The sequence below is a fragment of the Eleutherodactylus coqui genome, chromosome 7, assembly GCF_035609145.1.
Source record: "Eleutherodactylus coqui strain aEleCoq1 chromosome 7, aEleCoq1.hap1, whole genome shotgun sequence".
Taxonomy (NCBI): Eukaryota; Metazoa; Chordata; class Amphibia; order Anura; family Eleutherodactylidae; genus Eleutherodactylus; species Eleutherodactylus coqui.
Genome location: NC_089843.1, coordinates 218,821,117 through 218,827,369, shown reverse-complemented (window position 1 = coordinate 218,827,369; position 6,253 = coordinate 218,821,117).

Here is a 6,253-nt window from a genome sequence, read left to right as displayed (position 1 = left end):
GGGTGAGTGACTGCTGCCTCTCAGCGCTGAGCCAATCAGGGGCAGGTCTGACTCACATCCATTCATGAATTCATGAATGGGTGTGAGTGAGACATGCCTCTGATTGGCTCAGTGCTGAGCCAATCAGGGGGCAGGTCTGACTCACACCCCCTTCACACCCACTGCAGGACGGCCGCGCGGAGCTCCGGCTGCCAGGAGAAGGTGAGTATCCAATTTTTTTTTATTTTAACACATTTTAGGATGAATTGCAGGGAAGGGCTTATATATTTAAGCCATTCCCGACAATTCATCCCGGGCTCGCCCGCAGCGCATTGCTTTAAATGGAGTCGGCTCTATTGCCGTCTCCATTGAATGCAATGCTCTGGACAGCTCCGGCCCGTTTCTAATGAAACGCGGCTAGGAGCAGATTTTCGGGCGATTTGCGGGCGACTTGCGCGCACCGGTCACGCGATTTGCGGATGCGCATCCGTCATGCGATCCGCAAATCGCGTGAAAAAACGCCCGTGTGACTAAGGCCTAAAAGCATACTTTGCTGAAAGTCATTTTGTGGGGCTGCATTGTGAGCACCATTACTTGCTTGTTTGATACCATTTTAGAGTGCTTTCACATGGCATGGAATATTCTGCAGTACTGCAGTACATTGCAGAATATTCCGCCATGAGGAAAAATCTGCACCAACATCTGCCTGTCTAAGGGCTCATGTCCATAAGCTTTTTTTCACTGTGTATTATGCGCGCGTTGCATGGACGCGTGATACACGGTGAATAGAGACAATGAAAGTCAATGGACTGTCATTCTTTCATGCACACCAGTGCGTGGACATTGCATATGGGTATGCAAGAGATATAAATTGCAGCATGTTGTATTTCTCTGTGTACGATGCGTAGCCCTTCTATGCGCTGCTTATGATACGCTGCCCGTACGCAATGCATTGCGCATGGGCAGCGTTGGGAATTTGAAAAAAAATAAAAATCACACTGCGCATGTCTGTGATGTCAGATTCTTGGGCATGTGCAGTGCCATACCCAGCCCATACTCTTTCTCTGCCAGCGGAGTGTGTGGGCTGTAATATGTAAAATGCTGCAGGAGACCCATAGCGTTTTACGCATACGCGCCGTGGGCATGAGCCTAAGGGCTTATTTTCACTGGTGTATATCGGCCGGTTTTTCACGGCCGGCGGATATGCTTCCATCTGAGCAGTTCCCCCATTCCCTCCTCCTCACTGGCTCTCTGCCTCTCTCCTCCACTCCAGCTGTTTGCAATAGGAGGGGGTGGGACAGTGGCGGAGCTAAGCTCTGCTCCGTCCCACCCACTCCCATTGCTGGCTGCAGACAAGGGGCGGGGAGGTGGCGGGAGTTTAGCTCCACCACCCGCCCTGTCCACTACCATTGCTGGCTGCAGACAAGGGGTGGGGAGAGGGCTTTAGTTTAGCTCCGCCACCCACCCTGCCCACTACCATTGCAAACAGCCAAAAGGGAGGAGAGAGGCAGAGAGCCGGTGAGGGGGAGGGAAGGGGGTGACTGCTCAGATGGAAGCGTATATCAGCCGTCCGTGAAAATGCCAGCCGATATACGCTCATGTAGATAAGCCCTAAAAGTGTAGAATTTGATTCAGAATTGAAAATGGCAGAATTCTAGTAGTAATTGTGTTTCAAAATCCGCAATAGGGTGGCTTCACACGACTGTATGTGCAATTGCGCATGCTTCAGCACAAAGTATCTGTGCAATGAATGAGGTTTGAGGTTTGTTTTGTGCGTGTATCGGAGCATAGTACTGTACTGTTTCTGCATGCAGGGCCTGTTCACATGCGCAGAAGACACTCCACCCCACCCCACGCCTGCTGTGCATTTATAGGGTATTTAACCTAATGAAATCTAGTGGTGTTCTTTTTTGCATGGAACTGCTCGGCATATTGCGCATCTGCGTGCACACTGTGTGCGCATTTGTACACCTCCCATTGACTTCTTTAAGGCCTTTGGTGCACAATTATATGCAGGAAAATAAAGCAGGTCCTATTTTTTTTTTTTGGCGGCACAAAAGTCGCAAAACTGACATCAATGCAATATTTTTTCTCTGCGCACTGCTCACATAAAATGTAGATGCGCAGGTACGGTCATCTGAAGGAGCCCTTGGGGCTGCCTCACACGATAGTATTCTACTGGGCATTACACGCATAGGTTTGGCGTGGGTAATATGTGGCAATTAGCTTTACATAACTTCCAACGGTGCCTCGCATACACAGCGCGCAAAATCAGTGCACAAAAATGAACGGCATGCATCCTAAAGTGTATTACACATGCATACATGCCTACATAGTACATGAAGATTTGTGTACCCTGTGCTGGAGATACGCCTGCGCTGCACAGGACAGAGTACCTAGTTTCAGAGCCATTAGATTTACGGATTTTGCAGCATCCTGTGGAATGTTCTACACCCGTGTGAAGTCACCCTTTGGGAATCCCCCGTTTATTTTCTTGTTTTTGCAATGCAGTGTGAAACTGCCATTAAAGAATTAAAAATAACCCATAAATGGATTTTAAGGGGTTTTGGCAAGTTACAAATTTAAACCCCGCCCACAGGATAACTTTATGAGTGGTAGAGTTGTGACCACTGGGATCCCTATTGATCTTGAGTACAGGGGTCCTGAAGGTCCCCACATGAACAGAGCAGAGGTCAGACTACTCCATTCATTTCAATGGGAGGACTAAGTTTTGTTGGGCATTTGCACTCCACAATTTCTAACACTCCCATTGAGAACTTTGGGACCCCCATTCTCGGGATCTGTGGGAATGCCAGCAGTTAAACTTTCACTAATCATTAAGTTATTGCCTATCCTGTGGATATACAGTATATAAGGTAGCCTATATACTTGGCCAGTGCACGGATTCCGTCCTATGATGCCTGGCCATGATGCCAGGAGCTTGGAATGGTGAAGCTGCGTCTTCTGATTGTCTGCAGCTGTCACCTGACTTCCCCAGTCATAACAGACCAGGAGGGCCATGGGAGCCACTATGCTGCTTACCAAGAGAGGAAGAGAGGTGAGTTTTTGCTTCTTTTGTTATTATATGGCATGGCCAGCTGTTTAAACATTTCTTTAGTTGGAAAACCCCTTTAAGTCACTCTGGAAATCACCTCTTCATTTGCTTCTTGCCTATAGCAATGAATCACATCTCAGCCTTCATTTTTAATGAACACCACAGAAAATGAAAACTGCGCTGTGATTGGTTGCCATTGGCTACAAAAATTATTTTGTTAGGCAGTTTTCATTAAAGGGGCTGTCCCGCGGCAGCAAGTGGTGTTATACACTTCTGTATGGCCATATTAATGCACTTTGTAATATACATCGTGCATTAATTATGAGCCATACAGAAGTTATTCACTTACCTGCTCCGTTGCTGGCGTCCCCGTCTCCATGGTGCCGTCTAATTTTCAGCGTCTAATCGCCCGATTAGACGCGCTTGCGCAGTCCGGTCTTCTCCGTGTTGAATGGGGCCGCTCGTGCTGGAGAGCTGCTCCTCGTAGCTCCGCCCCGTCACGTGTGCCGATTCCAGCCAATCAGGAGGCTGGAATCGGCAATGGACCGCACAGAAGACCTGCGGTCCACCGAGGGTGAAGATCCCGGCGGCCATCTTCGCAAGGTAGGTAAGAAGTCACCGGAGCGCGGGGATTCGGGCAAGTACTATCCGGTGTTTTTTTTTTCAACACCTGCATCGGGTTTGTCTCGCGCCGAACGGGGGGGGCTATTGAAAAAAAAAAAAAACGTTTCGGCGCGGGACAACCCCTTTAATCTCATTCTTTGGGACTTATTTAGAAAAGCTGGCCTTGTTGTTCACAGCAGAGGTTAAAGGGGTATTCTGGGCTTTTACAACTAATGACCTATCCAGAGCAGTTAACTGATGGGGGTCCGCTGCTCAGAATTCACCCTGATCAGCTGATCATTTGGCCCATTATCAGTGCAGCGGGTCGAATAAGGTCATCGCTACTTAAGACCAGAAAAGGCATATCAGCTACACTCCCATTGAAATCAATGGTAGCGCCGCGCTCCTATAACTCTTCCTGATGCTCATTATGGTCCAGATGTCCATTCCTGTCTATAATGAGAAGCTCCTGGTCCTGATCTGCGTCTCCGTTAAAATAAGTCTGCTTGTAATTTACTTATTTATCTGGAATGATTGAACATCTAATTCCCTGTATTCCTGTGGTTTATATTACAGGATCATCTAACCTTTGCCACTATTACCTGTCACCATCTAGGGAAAGTCCAGATCGCCCCCAGTTTCCTGACAATGATTTCCACGCCGCGTTGCTCTCATCAGGGCAAGTGCTCCACTGATGGGTAGGGTATTCTCCTATGTAAAGGTTTAGGGTTAGTTTCCCCATTTTGTGTTTCCTTTAGATTTTTGTGTTATCAGTGTGCTCATCATTTTAGGACGCAACCAATACCCCTTTAAAGTTCTCAGATTGCCGTGGAACAATGAAAGCTGCACTGTGATTGAGTGTTATGGACTGGTTTTATAATCTGGCTATATTCACTGACGCCTCTCAGGATCACATATTTTTATCAAGGATGTCACTAGCAAATTTCTTACACTTAAAGAGGTTGTCTAGTTGTAAACTATTGATGGCCTATTCTTAGAAAAGCAGATCAGTGGGGGTCAGCCACACAGGACTCCCACCGATCAACTGTTAGCCAGACTGGAGCACTCATGTACTGAGCTGATTTCTGCAGGAAGAAGGCAGCTCTGTTTCCATTGCAGTGGTCAGGCTTGGTACTACAGGGAAAGTTGCCATTCATTACAATAGGAACTTTGCCTGCAGTAGCAAACCTGGCTACTATAATGGGAATGGAGCTGTCTGCTTCCTGCAGTAATCAGCTCAGTGCACGAGTGCATCAGCTCAGTAAACAGCTGAATTGTGGCAGTCCCAGATAAGCCATCTGTAGTAGATCAGTGCGCTGTGATATCTGGCAGATAAGCCATGAATTGTTTACGACTGGACAACCCCTTTAATGTACTGAGAACTGTCTGAACATTGGAAACATAACCCCTTAGGCCGCCTGCAGACGGGCGGAAATTCCGCCCGTGGAAGCTGCCATAGGATTGCGTTAGCAAGCGCAATCCTAGGCAGACGAACGCGATTTGGCTGCACGAAATCTCGCACGGCAAACAAACGCGGGATGCTCTATTTCTGTGCGGGGCTCGCACATGAAAGAGCCAGAGCTGCGGGAGCAGGTAAGTGCCATGCTGCTCTCTGCAGACGCTTGGGTCAGGTTCCGCTACGAGAATTCTCGCAGCCGGATCCGACCTGGCCGTCTGCAGGCGGCCTTACTGATTGCAGTGTGGAAAGCTTGAAAAAAAATGAAACAAATTAAACACTAAAATGTTAATCACTCGTTATATTTAACTCTACTCAATAACCCAAATTTCCAACAAGGTTCCCCATTTGGAGAATTTAAAAGGTGAGGAAAGGGAGGCCTTCCTCGTGGGACAAATGCTGAGTTTGTAAACACAGGTACTTTTATCATTATCAGTGCTTTAAGAAAGTTTTCTAGATATACAGATCGCCTTCTTCCCCTATGTCCAAGCTCATAGTTATAGATCCAAGATCCTTCCCTCAGGCAAATACCAGTACTAATGCACCCTCCAGTGTTTAAGGGACACACCTCAAGGTGCAATAGATTTTTACATGTCCCCCTGGATTATACCTGGAGTTCGACAACCTTGTCTAGATGGTGAAGGGAGATCCTAGAAATGTTGCTATCCATATTGTTGAAAGCCCTGGATCGAAGTTATAAATACCTTCCAGCCGATATATGAAGAGGAATCTTCAGCCCCACCACACAGCATATATTACACCAATCAGGGTTACAACATGGGTATTTTCCAGACCAATAAATGTTTCCACTACTATCGGGAAGGGACAGATCTACTTCATTGTCTACGGCAATGTTCACAAATAGAACTTTTTTAATGGAGAGTATACAAATTCACTAATAAACACCTAACTATGTTCCATTTTACCCCAGCCCCTACCCCTGTTGCTATGAAACATATCTGTGTCCTTCTTACTAAGGAAGCTCGAGTTGGAATAATCGAGTTGTGACCCCTTTGCATTTCCTACTTAGGACCTAAAGAATGGTCATGCCAAATTTTATGTTTTTATGACACCAGGAAGTTAGAGAATTAGATTAGGTACATTACATAGGGGTGCCAATACTTTGCACTTAGCATTGAATAATCAAGTTGTGACCACTT